Below are 20314 nucleotides of genomic sequence, written 5' to 3'. Positions count from 1 at the left end.
ACAGACCTGCCAGCCTCTGTGGGTGCTGGCCTGTGCCTGGTGGGCATGGCTGGTGCAGGCTCCAGGGAGGCCTGGCAAAGCCTGGAGCTGGCCCGGGGAGGCTGAACAGGCAGAGGCTGTGCTGGCAGGTTCACCATGGGCACGAGCACTGGCCCCCTCCCCGGAAAGGCCTCTGCTTCCCTGAGTGCATGCTGAAGCCCCCCATGGCCCCGTGGCAACTGGAACCGGAGCAGAACTCGGCCTCTAGCCTCCAACCTCCTCCATGACTTGGCCAGGGAAGAATGCCCAGTACTCCCTGCATGGGGAGACTGAGGCTAGGGAAGGGGCTTAGGCATGGCAGCAGATCGGGCTGTGTCTGGGTCCCTGCCCACGACTGGAGAGGCTGTGCACGCAGGCACATTCCTTTAGGAGGATCCAGCCCCTTCGCCTCCCACGGGACACACCAATCCCACAGCAATCTCACAGCAGCACACCCCCACAGCCCCAGCCCGAGCTCCTGGCCCACACCCAGCAAGCCGGATCGCCAAGCCCTCCCTGGATAACTCTGACCATCAGCTCACCGTGCCCGAGGTGGGCAGCGCCCTGTGAAACAGCATGATGAGGCCCAGAGGTGCAGGGGAATCCTCTGCAGCGTCGCCAGGCCCCGAGCCTCTGGGTGTGGTTCCCCTCCTTGTCTGCCGAGTACGTCCTGCACAGGAACCTGGCTGGCTCCTTGAAGGCACAGAGCCTTCTTCCTCACAAGCAGCAGCCACCAGGAGGTCCTTTCCAATCCATGGAAGTGCGTCCCACCCTCTGTCTGGGGGGGCAGGGGGAATCTCTGAGCAGGCCTTCCTGGAGCTAAAAATTGGGGGAGGAGCCCGAGGCACAATGTGGCTCTGGAATGGCCATCAGGGGCTACCTGTGTGCGGCCCATGCACCCTGGGAGCACACCCTTTCACCCTTGTGCCACCCCTGAGTCGCCTGACCCCCACCTTGGAGGGATGTATCCACCCCAGTGAGGCTTGTCAGACTCATTCTGGAGCTTCTCAAGGGTGTGAGGTCAATTTGGCCGAGAAGCGTGCCCTGAATGTCAGGCTGCTTGTCAGGAAGCACTGCCAGGCCCAGTGAGACGTGGAAATTCAGCTGCAACACCCAGCCCGAGCAGTGAAGCAGCACGCGGGGTGAGCGAGGGCCGTCCTGGAGGAGGAAGAATTACACCCTCCCCCATTCCTCAAGGACAGCGTCCAAGGCAGGTCCTCCTGTGAGGGAGGTGTCTTTCTGTGCAGATGAGGCCAGAAAATGTGGAAGGGGCTGGCCTAAGCCACGCAGTTGCTGCAGATCAGGGCCAGGGGCCGAGCCTGCCCTTCCTTCCGCCCCAATCCGGGTGAAGAGTTCAATGTCTGTTTAAAAATCTATAGAAAAGGGTGAATAGGAGAGTTGAGGACTGACCAAGCTTCTGGCAGTTAATTCCCTGGGAAACAGACCAAAAGAGAGATAATAAAGGAACCAAAAGAAGAAACCACGCAGGAGCAGATGGAGGAGCCAACAGCATAGGCACGCAGGCAGGCTGCGCGCAGCAGGTGGAAACTCCTCTAACAAGTACGTCCCGGCAGGTCCCCTTCACCTGGAAGGAGCGTGCGTGCGTGAGGGCAGCCTCACAGCTGCGACACCCACCATAGAACGCTGACAGCTCAAACCTGACGGAAGCTTATTTAGGGCACAGAAAGCCGGAAACAAGGGCTTGACCGGCGGCAGCTCTGGAGCAGGTGGAGGTCTGGGGGCCCAAGATCCTCTGTAGGGCCCCCCTTGGTGTGGACCGCAGCTGCAGACAGGAGAGGCAGAGGGGCACGTGGAAGCCTTAGGGTCCGCCTCAGGCGATGTCCATCACGCCTCTCGCTGTTGGTGAGAGCTAGGTACTCGGGCCCCCAGAGTGCAAGGTGGGGCTGGCACGGCGTGCAGACCAACTAGTAGGATCTTCCCTCGAGCTTAGGGGACAATGCTTATGTGGCAGTGCAGCTGGCAACCAGGCATCCGGGAGCACGCACATGCTCGCTCCTTTTTAAAGAAATTCAGGTTCCAAAACTAAACACCATTAAAAAATAAACACCAGCCGACACAATCAAGATTAGAATGCCTATGGTGAGCCCACTGATGGAGCGTGAAGCTGGCCAAACTCTGGAGGGTGCTTGATGTTACCTATGAAGAATCTGAAATCCAGGGCTGGCGTGGTGGCTCACGCCTGTAATCCCAGCACTTCGGGAGGGCAACATGGGTGGATCACGAGGCCAGGAGTTCAAGACCAGCCTGGATAACATGGTGAAACCCCATCTCTACCTAAAAATATAAAATTAGCTGGGTGTGGTGGCACATGACTCCATCTCAAACAGAGCTGGGCATGGTGGCTTATGCCTGTAATCCCAGCACTTTGAGAGGCTAAGATGGGCGGATCACCTGAGGTCAGCAGTTCAAGACCAGCCTGACCAACATGGAGAAACCCTGTCTCTACTAAAAATATAAAATTAGCCAGGCATGGTGGTGCATGCCTGTAATCTCAGCTACTCGGGAGGCTGAGGCAGGAGAATTGCTTGAGCCCAGGAGGTGGAGGTTGCAGTGATCCGAGATCGCACCATTGCACTCCAGCCTGGGCAACAAGAGCAAAACTCCATCTCAAAAAAAAAAAAAAAGGAGACTTTTTGCTCAATGACTTGGCAAAAAAAAAAAAAAGGAAGAATCCAAAATCCGCTGGGCACAGTGGCTCACACCTGTAATCCCAGCACTTCGGGAGGGCAACGTGGGTGGATCACGAGGCCAGGAGTTCAAGACCACCCTGGCCAACATGGCAAAACCCCGTGTCTACTAAAAATAAAAAAATTAGCTGGGCATGGTGGTGCACACCTGTAATCCTAGCTACTCGGGAGGATGAGGCATGAGAATCACTTGGCCTCAAGTGATTGCAGTGAGCAGAGACCGCAGCACTGTACTCCAGCCTGGGTGCCAGAGTAAGATTCTGTCTCAAAGTAAATAAATAAATGAATGAAGGAACCGAAAATCCTAGAAATCTGTTTAATGGCTTAAGATGTGATCCTTCCAAAACTCAAATCTGGCCCTGTCACTCCCCTGCTCGAACATCTCCATGGCTCCCCACTGCCCTCCTGGCCATGCTCCAGCCCAGGCCTCTTCCTCCAGCCTCATCTTCCATCCCGAGGCTTGCGCCTCCCCGGCGGGGGAACACAGCAGGCGTTTCTCCCGTGCACCTTGGCTTCTCTGTCCACTCTGCCTGAAATGCCCGTCCTGTTCTGGTCCAGACCCACTCCAGACACTCCTGCCCTGAGCACCTCCTGCCCCTCTCTCCTCTCTGCCCCTCCCTCACCCTAGCTCCTTCTGTTACCGGCTCCCTCTGGGAGCACTGTTCTGACCAGGGTCCAACCTGGGCCTGGGGGACAGAGGGTCGGCACACGCAGGTTGAGCTGAGCTTCCGGGAGTGAGGAGGGCAGGCGCTGGGAGCGGTGGCCTTGCTCCAGGCTGAGAGGAAACAACTCGCAGCCCAGCCAGCCCTCCACCTGATCCCAGGGGCCCAGGCTTCCCTAGTGGGACAGGACCTTCCCAACAGGGCCCTCGGCCCTGCTCCTGCTGACCCCTGCAGAGTCCCGGCTGAGTCCAAGCTCCTGGACAGGAATGAATGGGGTGGGGGTTGCGGGGAGGGTTGGAGGCAGGCTCTGACGCAAGGCTCCTCGCGCACCCTCCCAGGCCCTCTCCACGTGGCTTCTGCTCTGGCCCCGCCCCAGCCGTCCCCGCCCTGCCGGGAACCTTGGGGCCTCTCGGACCACGCAGGTCGCCCACACTTCTGCGGCTCTGCCCTCGCCCCTCGCTCCCCGAGCTTAGACTGGACCCTCCGCGACAGCTCTCCCGGGCTCAGCAGGGACCCCGATCGGCCACTCGCTGTGGCCACCGCGGTGGCAGCCACCTGCTCCGGGACGTCCAACCAACCCCTCAGGGGACCAAACCCCGGGACTTCGCTCCCAACCACCGGCCAGCCAAGCCACCCTCCAGGGTCCCTGCCGGTCCCACCCGCAGCGTGCTGGGGGGTCCATGCCTGCGGTGGTCAGGAGGGGGGCACGGCCCTGGGGTTACAGCCCTCGGAGGGGCTTCCCGAAAGGGTCCTCAGCCTCTCCCGCCCGCGGCGGCGCAGCCCAGGCGGGGCTCGGCCCGCAGAACCCCCTCGCGGCCTCGCCAGGTATGCGCGGGGCCGGGGGCGGGCGCTGGAGCGCGGCCGGTGCCGGGCCCGCCGCGACACGCTCGGGGACGCGGCACACAAAGGCGCCTTCTGCCGCCCCCCGCCCCGCGCCGCCCCCGTCCAGCCCCGCGGCCCGCCCCGGCGGGCGGTGAAGGGGTGTCAGGGTCCCCTCCTCCCAGGCCTGGCACCCCCCGCGCGGGCGACGTGCCCTGTCCGGGCGGCGCGCAGGCGCGGGCTTGCCCCACCGCGCAGGAATCCGCCGCCGCCGCGCGCGTTTCCGGCCCCAGCCCCGCCCGCGGTGCAGGGGCGCGGGGGTGCGCAGCCGCGTGCCAGGACTCGGACCCCCGCCGTACTCGCTTTGTCCACCCGCGGAGGCTTTGCTCAGGAATCCACTCTTGGATCCAGGGAGCGCGGCCGCCCCAGTGTGCACGTGCCTCCCCGGCTGCACGACCCCCAGTCTGGCCGCTCCCCTCTCTATGTCTGCATAAGAAGGCGCCCCATTGGAAAGGGACCACCCCGAAACCCTGGCAATCTCATGGCGAGGCTGGCGCTGGGAGTAAGGACCCCCAGGAAGGAGGGTGCCCGCCGTGTCAAGTGGGCAGGAGCGCGGGGCTGGGGCCCAGGGATCCCACCCTCCAGGGCTCCCTGCAGGCCAGGTGACTCCGTGGCTTTGCCTCACCCTGCAGCCCGCGCCCACCTTTAGCGCCTTCTCCCTGGGCCACATGTGGCAGAGGGGAGGGGGCAAGTCCCAAGCCTACCGGGCAGCACGGGCCTCTGGGAGGGGCCGCTAATGACTGTAATTTCCACTTGGCAGATCAGGAAGGCTGGCAGAGTGGGGCCATCCTCCTGCCTCTGAGGAGTCCGGGAGAGACCCCTCTGTGGGCCCCTCCTTTCTCTGGACACCTGGCCCTGGGCCCCACCCACGTGGGATTTTGAGACTCCCCTCCCCTCCCCCAGACTCAGAGATGGCCCTGTTTCCTGTGCGAGCCCTCGTCCCCTTGTCCACTGGTTGGGGTGCTCAGTGGTGCTTGAATACGGGTTGGGGACCCCCGGAGGTGTGCAGCTGTCAGCCGCTCCAGTGGCTGGGGGAGCAGGAGGCAAGCGCGTTAGGGTTGAGGGTTCTGAGCTTGGGGCCGGCATGCAGCCTGTGCTGGCTCTTGTGGTCAGAAGCCCAGGACATTCTGGGGTCTGTCCTGATGCTGAGCAGGCTGATGTCCTGACCAGTACCAGGCACCTTGGAGGAGTCTCCGAGTGGGGCAATTGTGGCTGCAGAATTGCAGGGGGGGTGCTAGGGCAGGAGGGTGAGCAGGTGAGGCGAGACTGGCAGAGAGGAGCTGGGACTCTGTGCCCTGGGGCAGACTGGGGAGGTGAGGGAAGGGGCTGCTGTGGCCATCTCATGCTGAAGGTGGGGACTGGGTCACTGTGCAATGCTGGTCTTCTCTGCCCGATTAGCCTGGGCACCAGGCCCTGGACCCAGCTGGCAAGAGGTGAAGCAGGAGCTTCTGGGGCACCTGGGGAGAAGGCCCAGGCCCTGGGAGCTAGGGTTCCCGAGCTGGGGGAGTCAGCCCTGTCTCGCCTGGGCCTGCCTCCTGGCCTCCTCTGTGGCCTGGCTGGCGGGGCCTGGGCGTGGCCTGGCTCACTGAGCTGGCAAGGATCAAAGGGTGGAAAGCCGTCCTCCGCCCTCGCCCACTGAGACAGGAATCCGTGGCCCCAGGGGACGGAATCCACAGCCACATTCCGGGTGCCCTGGTCCCCGCAAGGCAAGGGTGGGGCAGGGCTGGGGTGCCAAGATTGGCACCACAGAGCGTGGGAACGTGGTGCTGCTGGCACCTGGCCCACTGCCTGAACAGAGCGAGCAGCACCCTCCTCCTGGCTGAGTCGTGGCCTCTGCCCCTTCTGACCTCTCTTGATGGCCTCAGGCACCAGGGCCTCAGCTGCCAAACAGGGTTCCACCTTGCCAGGAGGTGGGGGTTCCGCCCTGATGGCCCAGGAGGCCCTGGGGTCCTGAGGAGGTTGGGGCCTGGGTCTCTGTGGCTCAAAGCAGTGGGCATGCCCAACCCCCAGGGCACTCTGAGCTGGGGGTCTCTGCCTTCATCTGGGGACAGCAGGGGGCCACAGGAGGGAGAGTCTGACAGCTGGGGCATCCCTGCTAGGGGTCACACAGGACCCAGGCCCTGGCACACACAGATGGGCTCACACACACACACAGCAGAAAGCAGAAAGGCAGCTTCCCTGTCCCGGCCACAGCCCAAACCCTCCCCAGAAGGGTTTGTCCCCAGCTGGCTGGAGCAGGGCTGAGTTAGCCCTGTGGACCCCACCCATGGGTGCAGGGTCACCTGCTGGTGGAGACAGCAGCCTTTAGGTGCCCGTGCTGGGTGGGGTGGCTCCCTGCTCCCATGGGCGGGAGACCAGCCAGGTGCCTGCTGGAGACAGGGCCCTAAGCTCTGTTTTGTAGTCCCCTGCTCAGCCCCAGCAATGATGCCTTCCCACCCCCACTCTACAGGTGGGGAAATGGAGGCTCAGAGAGGTCAGATGACTTTCCCAAAGCCACCCAGCATGTTGGTGGGCTTGGGGAGATCTTGGAGACCCAGGCCTCCTATCCCAAGAGAAAGGGCTGGTGGCACCCCCTCTCTGGCCTGTTTCCTTATCTGGGGAGTGGACTCACAGTGACCACCTGATCGAGTTGTCCTGAAGCCCAGAAGGTGCCGGCCAGGGGTCGGTTAGCCTCTTCTGTCCCCAGCCCCTGGCCTCCCAGGTAAGCAGCACTGCTGCATCCTAAGCGCACACCTGAGGCAGGGCGCCCCCTGGTGGTGCAACAATGCCTGTCTCTGCCCTTGGGTGAGAGGATTTGAAGAAGGGGAAGGTCGGGGAGAGGACGAGCCTGGGAGCAGGCGCTGGGAGGGCCACAGGCTGCTGGCTTGGAGCAATGTCCCTGGGGACTGGTCTATGCATGAAGGGCCTGGGGAGGACACTGGTACCACCACGAGGCTGCAGGGGAGGCTGCACGTCAGGACCTTGGGAGGATCCCGTGGCAGTTGAAGGCCATCAGGGCCCAGGGACACTGTCCCCTGGAGGATGGCTGCAGGGGAAGCAGGCCTAGAGCAGGTGACCACACACTGCCCACTGCTGGGGTGGGGACCGTGGGCAGCCAGGCTGGGGGAAGCAGAGGCCAGTCCCAAGATGTCGGTGTGTTGGTGACAGCCATGGCCAGCTGAGCCCATCCCTCCTCAGACCTGCACCCCGGGTGCTTCTAGAGACCACCCTGCCCTCTCCGTGACCCTCATGACCCTCTCCATGACCCTCAGAGGCCCACACTACTTGACCCTGATCATTCCAGTCACACACATCCAGGCATCAGGCCAGGTCTGGCACTGGCAGCCGCAGGGATTGTTTGCTGGAGATGTGAATGAATGAGTGAGGAGCCTCCATCCTGGCCACCAGCTTGTCTCCCACAGCATGGGCTCCTTGTCAGTCCGCAGGCTGTGACGGGCAGGTGCCGAGGAACCTGGGGCAGAAGGGACAAGGCCAGGGATGGGTGGGGGCCCTGGCTCACTCCACCCCAGCCCCCCACACCAGGAGAGGGGCATCCCCAGCCTGCGGAAGCCATGCAGGGTGGAGGCCATACGGGGATGTGGTGGGGTGGGCCAGCCCATGGGACCCCTTTGGGCTCTGGGTCCGGGTAGTCTGCCTGGTCTCTGGGCACAGAGTGAAAGGACAGGTCTCAGTTCGTCAGTTTGTGGCCCCCTGCTCCGTCTGCTACCCTGCTGTGAGGGCAGTGGGTTGGGGGGGCTCTGAGAAGCAGGCTTAAGCCTGATCAGGGAGGGGCAGCCGGGCCTACTCACCCCAGGGGCTTGCCAGCAACCTGGGCAGGGAGCTCCATGCACCCTGGGATTCCTGGCTCTGCAGCAAGAGTCCCCCGCCCCCGCAGTGTGTCTGCACACAGCACCCCACCTCCCTGGACTACCAGTTCTTAGGGCTCCTGCAGAGTGCCCCATCCTGAGTGCCCAGCGCCGTCGGGGGTTGGGGGATCCCTGGGGCTGGCTGATGGGGCTGGCCCCCCTTCTCGGGCTCTGTTGTCACCTGAGCCGGGGGACTTCTTGGCCTGAAGGGTGAGCCGGGGACCATCTGCTCTCAGGGCACAGGCCTGCCCTCGCAGGGTGCTGAGCCTGCCACACTCCCTCTAGCCCCCAGATGGCAAAGCACTCCTTGGCAAGGGCTGATCGGGGAGGGGACAAGCTGGGCCAGCCAAACCTGGGGGAGGGGGCCCAGTGTCCCCCCAGGGCTGGCATCTGAGACCGCCACTGTTTACACAACACCACACCCGAGGAGTGGATTGGCCAGAGTATGCGCCAGCACACACCGATGCCAGCACACAGACACACTGCACCCTGCATGAGCACAGGGCACACACGTGTTCACACCAGCACTCATGCACAGGCACACACCTCCGCACGTGGAGGGGCACACAGCACACTGCCGGACGTGACATGCACGCCCCTTCACACCAGTGTGAACGCGTGAGCCTCCCCAAGCTCCTAGCTGGGCACCCTCTGCACCTCCAAAACCCAGGGCGTGATGACGGAGGACACTGCGAGGGGCGGTGGGGGCGGGGGGGGGGTGGGCCGCGGGTGGCTCTGTGGTGTCGAGGCTCTGGCTTTCAGTTTCCCTTCCATGCAATTGTAACAACGTTTACAAGGCGCCGTTCCAGACTCTGAATCTCAACGAACCATTCTGAGATGGCCGTTAGCGCCCTTTGCGGAGATGGGGAAACTGAGGCACAGAGCATTTGGCAATGTGCTCAAGGCCCTGGGGAGGGAGCGGGGCAGGGTCTGCCCTGGGCTGTGTCTGGTGGTTGTGGGGTGAGGGGAGGTCACATCTGCCTGGGTCCCTCTGCTGCGATGCAGGCACAGGGACAGGGCCGGCTCCAGCTGGAGGAACGAGGTGAGTGTGCGCCCCACCTCCCTGGGGGGAGCCTGTCCTCCCCTCGGCCCCGCTGGTTGAGGCTGGCCCAGAGCGGAAGGGGTCACGGGCCGCGGCCGGCTCTCCTGGGAATTCCAGGCGCGTGTGTCAGCGCGCTCGGCTTCGCCCCCGCCCCCAGCCCTCGGCCCCGGCCAGCGGGTGGTTTGGGAAGGGAGCTAGATTCCCGGGGGGAGGGGGGCGGCTCCCAGGGCCTGGACGGGGTTGGTGGCCCAGGAACCCCTCTCCTCCGCCCACCTCTCCATTCCCAGAATAGAGGCCCTGGCGGGAGCCGGTCCGCTCTCGACCTCCTTCCAGAGAGCCCGCCGTTTCTCCGGGGAGGGGGCTGAGGGAGGACTCCATGGGGAGGAAGCCCTGGGGCACCGGGTGCTGACACGTGCACCCGAATTCTCAGCACCTCCCTGCCCTGCCTGCAGACGGGCTCGGCGACGTCCCCAAGGTCAGGAATGGCGCTTGTTTCTGTGCAAACCTCTGCGTGAGGACGGGTGGCATCTGGCGCCTGGACACTAATTTCAGTTGTGTCTGGACTTTCGCATCTGAAAAGTGGGAACAACGGCATCCCCCACGTCGGGGTGATTTTGCAAATAAGAGGCAGAGGTGAGGCCGAGGGCGATGCGCCTGGGAAGCGCGCGCGCGCGCGCAGGGACCCCCCGCCCCCGCCGGCTCGCCCCGCGCCAGCGCCCCGGCCTGCCTGGGCTCGCTCCAGCCTCGGCGGAGGCCCCTGCGGGCCGCGCAGACGCAGCCTCCCCGCCCGCCCCAGGCCCGCCCCGGGCCCGCCCCGCCACTGCTCCGCCAGCGGCCCCGACAGGCCCGGGCGCGCTGCAGCCCGCGGCGGCATGAGGGTGGGCGCGGGTGCCGCCGCCGCGAGGCTGCCCCGCCGGGCGGGAAGGGCCGGGGAGGCCTCCGGCAGGGGGCGGAGGTTGAAGGGGACGGGGCGGGAATGCTCCGGCGAGGGTCGGAGAGGCGCGGAGGGGACCGGCTGGTTCCGGGTCTAGGGGGAGGGGACAGGGAACTCTGACCGATGGGCGGGGAGCTGCGAGGCTCCAGTTCTAGACCGGGGTGTGGGGACTGGGGAAGAGAGTCCCGGGGATCGCGAGGGGAGAGGGGCTCTCTCGGACCGCGGAGGCCACGCGAATCCTCCAGGCCCCGAGGGCGGGCCTCCTGCTCCTCCCTGCCCCCGTGGGCACAGCACGCCCATTTCCCTGCTTGGGAAACCGAGGCTCCGGACCCGCAGCGCGTCCGAGGGAGGGGAGGGGACTGTGGCCGAGGGAGCCTCGTCAGAGGACGGCGTGCTGAGGGTCCCGGCGCACCCGGGGGAGAAGCGGCCCCGAGCGCTGGAGCCGAGGTTGCGGGGAACAGCACCTCCCGGCCGCCGTCTTGACTTCTGCTGCTCTCGGCGCGTTCCCGGGCGCAGGCGCGGGAGCTGGAGGTCGGAGGCCCAGGAGCGCGGGCGGGCGCTGAGCAGCCACCAGGCGGCAGGGCAGCTCCGGGACCGGTCGAGGTCTGCCAGTCTCCTGGCCTGCACAGCCCATCCCAGGAGCAGCCTGGTGGGGTCCCAAGTGGGGACCCAGACCCCTGACACCCTCGCCTTATCCTGGGGGGACTGTGGCAAGAGGAGGACAGGGAGGCTGCTCTCTCGGAGATAGCAGGTGGAAGAAGTTTCTGGTCCCTTGACTTCTGCTGCTCACCCTCACACTCACCCTGCCTCTGATATGCTGTGTGACCGCAGGTAACTTTCTCAGGCTCCTCGTGCCTCAGTTTCTTCCAAGAAAATGGGAGTTGGGCCGGGCGCAGTGGCTCACGCCTGTAATCCCAGCACTTTGGGAGGCCAAAGCGGGCAGATCACCTGAGGTCAGGAGTTCAAGACCGGCCTGGCCAACGTAGTGAAACCCCGTCTCTACAAAAATACAAAAATTAGCCGGGCATGATGGCAGGTCCCTGTAGTCCCATCTACTGGGGAGGCTGAGGCAGGAGAGTCACTCTTCAACCGGGGAGGCGGAGGATGCAGTGAGCGGAGATCAGGCCATTGCACTCCAGCCTGGAAGACAGATGGAGACTCTGTCTCAAAAAAAAAAAGGGAGGCAGGAATCTTGGCGAGAATCCTCAGGCTGCAGGTCCTCCCCTTGTCCCCCAGAGAAACAGGCTGTGGGAAGCTGGGTCTCTCTGGAGGGGAAGAGAAACGGACCATCAGCCTGGTTAGAAGAGGCGGAGCTGGGAGCCTGGGGCCCTGCAGGTCAGGGCCTGGCCATGGGGTGTGGAGCTGGGCACTGGGAGTGTACCTCCCCCACCAGGGCCTGGTCACCCCCCAGAGTCCCTTTTAGCTCTTGGGGGCGCCACTGAGCATGCCCAGACTCCCCCACCAGCAGTTCCTGCCAGGATGCTGCTTGTCCTCCTGCCTCAGGCCCTGGAGCTTGGCAGTAACAGGAAATGGGAGGTGACATGGGAGGGATTAAGGGGGGGAGGCCCAGGACACAGTTACCGAGGGTCTGCACCTCACTGCATAAACCCGATGGGAGCCAGGCCCAGGGAGAGCGGGGAGGTCACAGGTCTCTGGTGCTTTCTCCCAAGGGAAACTGAGTCAGGGAGCCATGGCCAGCCCCTAGAAGCCCAGGACTCCCCCACATCACTCCCTGTTGTGTGGTTATGGTTGAGGTACTTCAATCACTGTGACCAGGGGACCAAGAGATTTTCCGGCTGAGGGTGACGGGCGTTTCTCTGAATCAAGGAAATTTCCAATGACTGGCTGAGCTTGGGTCATTAGTCACTGTCTGGGGAACTGAGTGGGCCCCTGCCCCGTGCGGGGTGTGCTGTTTCCCACCCAAGGCTGGGCTGCAGGCACAGAGTCTGAGGGGCTGCTGCCTCCAGTGGAGGGGGCACTGCCAGCTGCCTGCCCTCCCAGGGCCAGCTCCATGGAGGGAGGATCAGGGCTGGCGGGACCCCACTCCCGAGCAGTGGCAGTGCCTGAGTTCCACCATCGCACAGGAAGAACACAAGGTCGCCCCCAGGGTCTGGGACTTCCCTCGCTGGTTTCAGACTGTCTGAGGTAGCTGGAGGGAAGGGCCATGGGGCAGGGCTCTTAGGGTGCCTCGATGCTGGCCCTCCCGCTCTTCCTGTCGGTGTTCATGAGGGCTCTTTGGGGTCCAGGGTGTGAAAGGGTGAGGCCCAGAGCATGGTGGGTTTGGTCAGCTGTGGGAAGTGAAGGCAGAGGGCAGGGCTGTGTCCCAGGGGAGCACCCAGCTGCCTCCGGACCCTCTCCCTGGGCTCTGCTTGCCAGAGGAGGGGTGGTGTGACAGCACAGACCTCGGGCCTCAGGCCAGAACACCAGGACCCCTAGAGACCACAATGTACGGCTGCCCCAGGCTGTGGCGGCTTAGAAAGTGATTAGTGGACAGAGGGTCCCCACTGTCCAGTCCAGCCCAGCCCTGGCGCTGGCCGCTGGGCATCACGTCACCAGGCAGCTGGGACGTCCTGAGACACAACATCACTTGGTGACAGAAAAAACTGTCACAGACCTCTGGACAGCCTAAACGACTTTTATTACAGAGTAACTTAGATGTATCCAAACCCAACATGTCCACTTTGACAGAAGGATTCCCAAGGCCTGCCCGCACTGCCCCCTGGTTCCGGCTGCCGAGGGCGCAGCCTCCCCAAGCTTCCCTCCATCATCCTGCAAGGCTGGGCTTTGACGCCTTCCTCTGGAGCCCTCTCTGAACCTGTGTGGAAAAGGGTCACTTACCAGGCCTGGGGGCGCGCCCTCTGCACCCCCTGCTGTCCTCAGCCTGTGGTGGATGGACGTGGTGGCGGGCTGCACCAGCTATCCGTGGCAGCCCTGAGGTCGGCCTATCAGGCCTTTCTCTGCTGGTCTCCAATTCACTAAGGCATGGAGCCTGGAAGCAGCACCCCCACTTGGAGTCAGCCCCCCACGACATGGGGCTTGGAGGGAAAAGGAAGGGGGAAGAGGTGGATGGTTAGAGAGGTGAGTGTATGGATAGAAGGACGGATGTATAAAAAGATGGACAAATGGATAGAGGAATGGATGGAGATGGATGGATGGAGGGGTGGATAGAGGGATGTGTGGGTGGATGGATGGGGTGGACAGAGGAGAGGAAGAGTGGATAGAGGGATGGCTGGGTAGAGAAATGGACGGATGGAGATGTGCATAGAGGAATGGATAGAAGGATGGATGGATGGATGATAGAGGAGTGGGTGGGTGGATGCGGGAATGAATGGATAGAGATAGATGGGTGGGTGGAGGGGTGGATAGAGGAGTGGAAGGGCAGATAGAGGGATAGATGGATGGGTGGGTAGAGGGATAGGTGGATGGAGGATGGATGGGTGGGTAGAGGGATAGGTGGATGGAGGATGGATGGGTGGGTAGAGGGATAGGTGGATGGAGGACGGATGGGTGGGTAGAGGGATAGGTGGATGGAGGACGGATGGGTGGGTAGAGGGATAGGTGAATGGAGGACGGATGGGTGGATAGAGGGATAGATAGAGATCGTTGGATGGGTGGGTGGATGGATGCCTGGAGGGGTGAGTGGAGGAGTGGATAGAGTAGTGGATGGGTGGATAGAGAGACGGAGGGGTGGATAGAGGGATAGATGGATGAGATGGGGGAAGGATGGGTGGATGGGTGGGTGGTTAGAGGGATCAAAGGATAGAGATGAATGGATGGGTGGATGGATGGATGCCTGGAGGGGTGGATGGATGCATGGGGGGTGGAGGGGTGGATAGAGGAGTGGATGGGTGGAGGAGGGGTGGGCAGAGGAATGGATGGGTGGATAGAAGGATGGATGGAGGGGTGGGTGGATGCATGGAGGCTGGAGGGGTGGATAGAGGGATGGATGGATGGAGTAGGGGTGGGCAGAGGAATGGATGGGTGGATAGAAGGATGGATGGATGAGTGGATGGATGCCTGGAGGGGTGGATGGATGCATGGGGGGTGGAGGGGTGGATAGAGGGATGGATGGATGGAGTAGGGGTGGGCAGAGGAATGGATGGGTGGATAGAAGGACGGATTGAGATGGATGGATGGGTGGGTGGATGGATGCCTGGAGGCGCGGGTGGATAGAGAAATGGAGGGGTGGATAGAGGGATAGTGGATGAGATGGGGGGAAGGTTGGGTGGATGGATGGTGGGAGGAGGGTGGATAGAGGAGTTTTTGTGATCTGCCCACCTTGGCCTCCCAAAGTGCTGGGACTGCAGGCGTGCGCCACCACGCCCGGCCAGGAGATGGAAGTGTTTTACAGCTCACTTGTGCTGGTGGTTCCACAACTGGATGCCTTTGTCAAGTCAGAACAGTGCACAGCAGACGAATGAATTACACTATGTAAATTATACCTTAAGTTTTAAAAAACAGATTTTAAAAAGAGGAAGTTGGGAGGTAAAAAAAGAAACAACAAAAACAGGGTAAGCCCAGAAAGCTGAGAAAGTGGAGATAAAAAGATCAGAGATCAGTGATCAATGAGACAGAAAACAGAGACGCGATAGAGAAGATCAGTGAAGACTAAAATTGTTGTTTTTTTTTTTTTGAGAAAGAGTTTTGTTCTTGTTGCAGTGGTGCGATCTCGGCTCACTGCAACCTCCGCCTCCTGGGTTCAAGCGATTCTCCTGCCTCAGCCTCCTCAGTAGCTGGGACTACAGGCACCCGCCACCACGCCCGGCTAATCTTGTATTTTTAGTAGAGACTGGGTTTCACCATATTGGTCAGGCTGGTCTCGAACTGCCGACCTCAGGTGATCCACCCGCCTCAGCCTCCCAAAGTGCTGGGATTATAGGCATGAACTACTGCACCTGGCCAGAAATTGGCTCTTGGAAAAAAATTAACCAAAAATGGATCACCAGTTCTGGGAAGAAAGAACAAAGAAAAGACACTAGTAATATGAACAAAAAAGAGGCCGAATCGCAGATTTAAAAGGTAATGATTATCACAGACTGCTGGAAACTTTTCAGATCATTTGTCAGATAAAGGACTTGCATTCAGACTATATAAAGAATTCAGAACTGAACAATCAAAAAACACATAACTCGGTTTAAAAATGGGCTAAAGCTGGGTGCAGTGACTCACACCTGCAATCCCAGCACTTTTTGAGAGGCTGAGGTGGGACGATCACTTGAAGCCAGGAGTTCAAGACCTGCCTGGACAACATGAGAGGTCCTGTCTCTACAAAAATAAAAATGAAAAATTAGCTGGGCATGGTGACGTGTGCCTGTAGTCCCAGCTTCTTGGGAGGCTGAGGTAGGAGCGTTGCTGAAGCCTGGGGCTTGAAGGTTACCGTGAGCTGTGATTGCACCACTGCATTCCAGTCTGGGAGACAGAGTGAGACTCTGCCTCAAAAAAGAAAAAGAGAGAAAGAGGAAAGGAAAGGAGAAAAGAAAGAAGGCTGCAGATCTGAACCAACGGCGTGCCGCAGAGGGTGTACAGATGGCCAGTGAGACAGGAAGAGGCACTCGACGTGGTATCTCATTAGGCAAGTGCAGACTGGACCCCATGCCATGCCACGCACAGCCACTAAATGGCTACAGAATAATCAAACAGGTAAAATGACGCTGCCACACGCTGCCACACGCTGCCACACGCTGCCACACGCTGACACACGCTGCCACACGCTGACACACGCTGACACAGACGCGGAGCACAGGACGTCCTCATTTACTGCGGGCGAGACTGCGGGAGGGTGCAGCCGTTGTGGAAAAGACTGTGGCCATTTCTCACCCAGAAGTCCCACGCTCACAAATCTTCACGGCAGCTTTATTTATACTCGCTAAAAACTGGAAACAAACCCGATGTTCTGCAGTCTGCGAACAGATAAAACCCGCGGTCCGTGCATGGAATGGAACACTATTCGGCAATGAAAGGGAACAAGCCATCAATTCGAATATCATGGAGGGGTCTCCGGTGCATTTTTCTTTGTGAAAGAAACCAGATTAAAAAGGTTACTGTTTGTACTAATAAGCATTACTGTGCATATTAACTGATTATCAGTCGCATTAATTAGATGCATTGATTAAATTGCACGTTGGTCGATTAATTACATTAATAGAACATTCCAGATTGGTGGGAGCAGGGTTGGGGGTGGGGACAGGTCCCACCACATCGGGGCCGCAGAAGGGAATTTTGGGGTGATCGATGGGACTGTTCTGAATCGTGACTCGGGAGTAGATAACATAACTGCATTTGTCAAAACCTGAAGAACTGAACACCAGAAAGGAGTTTCTTGATATGTATATTATGGTTTTTTAAATGCAATAAAAAGCAATTCTAAGAAAAGAAAAGATAGTCTTCTGATGCAGACTCTTGGGGCAGAAAGGACCCGTTTTTCGAGTGAAGTCACAGGCCAGCGGACGGCGACCTCAGAGCCTGTCCACCTCAAAGCCAAAGGAAGGGCGCTCTGCTGACCATGGAACTGCCGCCTTGAAGGTGGAGGATTGACGGGCTGGCTGGCTGCGGCCGGGCAAGCCCAGTGCCCAGGCCAGAGCTGGAGCCCAAGGCTGCAGCTGGGAAGACGCCCCCAGCACCTCTAAGCAGTTTGCACAAGGCATTGCCCCCATGGATCCGGTCTACACCCCCATCTTGCCCCGAGGTAGCCCAGCCCAGAGACTCGAGGCAGCCTGCTTGGGGTCTCACGGCAGGAAGGTGGCCCCGGGGTCCAGGCTTGCCTGGAGCCATGTGTGGGGGTTTGTGGGTGTCCCTGTGTGTGTGTGTGTCTGTACACACGTACGCAAGTGCATGCCTGTGTGTGCACCTGTGTCTGCGTGTGAGTGCGCATGTGTGTGCTCAGATGCGATCTCTCTGGTGGGTGCCAGCAGGAGCCGAGCTGGAAGGTGTGGCTTTGGGGCGAGGGAGCTAGAAGGTGTGGCTTCGGGGCAAGGCCCTGTCCAGGTGGCTGTTGGGTTCCTCCACCCCGGAAGGAAGCCACGCCCCTGGGCAGGGATCACAGGCCAAGGCTGTGGAGTCTGTGGGTGATGGGGCAGGAACTGGAGGCAGCCCCCACCCCTTGCATTTTCTGTGAGGCAAGAGGAGTGTCCTCCACTGCCCTGCGGTGGGCCGGTCAGAGCAGGCAGCAGAAATCCTTTCACACCCACACGTGTGTGCACCCTCACACACACACGTATGCACACACTGGCATGCCGTGCTCACATGCACGCCCTGTTCCTCGGCCCTCCAGCCCCGAGGTCCTGGTGAAAGCTCCCCACTCTCCCTCTGGCCTGCCCCCATCCTCCTCCCTGTGGGTGGGCAACTCTGCCCTGCCAGCCTCGCGTGGCCTCTTAGGCCTTGGACCCTGGGACCCTCCGGACCCTTGGTCCCCGTCTCCTCAGAGCCCCGTCGATGCCTGTGCAGTGGCCGCAGGCTGGACGTCCTCCAGGCCTCGCCTCTCCTGCAGGTGGCTGCGGCTTGGGGATGTCACCTCCCCCAGTCCTCCTCTCCCACAGACAGCCCCGAGCCCTCCTGCTCCCCTGCTATCTGTCTCCTGGCCCAGCCTCCCCTGGCCCCTCGCCCTGCCCACTCTGCGTCCCCCTCCCCCTCCCTGCCTTGGCACTGGCTGTCCCTCGCCTGGGCTGCCCTGGCCTGCCTCACTGGGCTCCACTCAAGCCCAGGCCCTCTGCAAAGCTTCCCGTCCTGCTCCAGGATTTCGGCCTGGCCCACACGCCCAGGGTCGTGACAGTGGCCTTTCTCCAGGGCCTGCTGATGGGAGGAGCCCCTCCCAGGACTGAGGTCCTTGGAGACAGAGAGCTCCCCCACCTCAGGAGGCCTGCAGGTCTGTCTGCCAGACACCCCCAGTTCTGTGGGGTCAGCCCCACTCCACTGGTCCTCCTCCATTAGTGACAGGTGGGGGTCCCCCAGCCCAGGAACCTGAGGTCCCTGACCCTGGGTTGTTAACCAACCCCTGGCAGCTGAGCTTGGCTGGACCCCAACAGCCTGCAGAAGGAACCGAAATGTTTCCGGTGTGGGTGCTGAGTGTGACGTCAGCCAGGGTGCTTTCCACGTGAGGCTGCTGTCTCCCCAGGGCTGTCTGGGTCACTGTCCTGGCTCAGCTGCCAGCTTGGGCACCGCACCTTTCGGCGCCTCCCCTGAGCTGGAGAACACTGGCAGGGATGCAAGGGCAGCCCCTCTTTCACATGGGCTCCTGGCGCTGGCAGCCTCTCAGCCACCCTCCCAGCTGCCAGCCCTCCCGTGGGGGCGTCAGGAGCAATGATTCTGAAACAGGACCGCCCCTCACCCTCCCCTGGCTGCCTGAAGGCTACCAGGGCTTCGTGTCCAGGCATCTGGGGCTGGAAACTTCTTTGTGGTGGCGGGAGGGCCGCCCCGCGTGTTGCAGGACATTTGGTCTCCACCCACTAGAAGCCAGTGGGACCTCTCCCTGCTGTGAGGTCCAAAGATGTCTCCAGAGACCTAACTGTCCCCTCAGTGGAACAGGGGACACTGGACCCCCTCACTGGCACAGGCAGAGGAAGCGCCTGTGGGGAGCCACTGAGCCGTGCTCCCCTGAGAGGGTTTCTGTGCTGAGCTCGTGCTGGCCTAGATGGCGGTGGGACAGCAGTTGCCCTCTGCTGAGTCCCAGGAGGACCTCTGGGGAGCAGCCTGCCCCACCGCCCTGCCCCCGTTCCTGCCTCCACCCTGAGGTCTGGGGGTGGCCCTTGTCTTGGGCCCTTCCTGTCTCAAGGCACCATTAGGGCGAAACAAGCAGTTCCTAAAACTGACTGAGAATAGGCCCCAAGAGCTTGGCAGGGGCTGTGGGGTGGAAGGCAGGCCCCGGGGGAGCTCCGGGCAGTGGCGCTGTGGAGGACACCCAGGGCCGGGAGGAGGGTAGGTCCCCCACCTGTGGGGACACTGTGGGCCCCCCGCTGGGGCCTGGCACCCAGCAGAAGAGCTATGCCTGGGCAGATGCCCCTGGGGTGTGGTGGGACAGTCAGCAGCCTCCCTGGCCCCACCTAGTCACGGCAGCCGGCTGCGCCCCACTCCTTCCTGAGTCCTGGAAGTTGGCCCTGGACGTGGCACGTGTTGGCCTCAACTGGCTCCCAGCCCTCAGACAGTGTCACAGGGACTGTTCAACTGGGGTCTGCCTGCTGCTGCTCCCCTGCCAGGGAGGAAAAAGGATGGAGGCCAGGGATGGCCGGGGTCAGGAGCACCAGCTCCGCAGGGGGCAGAGGGCAGCCAGGCTCCAGTCGGGTCCCTGGGGAAGTGCACTCTGAACAGGGCCAGCCTGCCCCGCTGTGAAAGCCAATGAGAAGGACACAGCCCCCACCAGCCCCAGCCCCAAGGAAGGGTCTCTGAGGGTGAGCTTTGGGGCTGGGGCCCTGAGCTGCAGGTGGAGGGGTATACCCTGCGATTGAGGAGAATTTTCAGGGACCAGCTCTGGGGTTCAGGGGGCCACATAATACCAAGCTGTCACCCCTACACTGAGGGTAGACCCCCCAACCTTGGCCTCCCACAGCTGCAGGGTCTTCCTCCCCACTAGTTCCTAGAGAGGAGAGCTGGGAATGACAGTCCCAGAGACGGGACAGCCAAAGCCCAGCTCCAGGAAGCCGCCCCGGGGCTGCTTCGATCTCCCCTGGACCCTCCAGGTAACAGATGGGCTCTTGGAGCACCCCCCGCCAGCCCAGAGTTCAAGACCACAGGGGAAAACCCCCCGCACCTGGGAGCTCTCGGGGGTGCCAAGCCGGCCCAGACCTCGGCTGAACCCAGCGCCAAGCAGAGCGGGGAGAGAATGACAAGCCCATCCTGGGGGGCCGTGGACACGTGGTCGCCGCAGGAGCCGAGGCTGCTGGAAGAAACAGGAAGAGGATGGGGAGGTTATGGGGAGGCGGGGGTGCCGGTGCAGGGGCAGGCTCTGGGGCCCGGCTGGACACCTGGCCAGGCCGGGGCAGCCCAGAAGAGGGGCTGTGGGGTCCAGCCCTGCAGGGCTCTGTGAACCCCTCCCTGCTGCTGCGGACACGAACCGTGGGAATAAAAGATGCAGACACAGAGGCAGAGGGAAGAGAGCTCGGGCCCAGGTGCCTGGACGCTCTGACTTAATAACGAGCACAAAGCCGGGGAAGGGCAGGTGGCATGAGGTCATGGGGGTCGGTGATGGGGCAGGAAAGTCACGTGTCCTGTGGACAGGGGCCCAAGGCCTGAAGAAG

This window comes from Aotus nancymaae, unplaced genomic scaffold (assembly GCF_030222135.1).
Source record: "Aotus nancymaae isolate 86718 unplaced genomic scaffold, 86718_ANA_hifiasm-v0.15.2.pri h1tg000011l, whole genome shotgun sequence".
Lineage (NCBI taxonomy): Eukaryota > Metazoa > Chordata > Mammalia > Primates > Aotidae > Aotus > Aotus nancymaae.
This window is presented reverse-complemented; position numbering follows the sequence as displayed.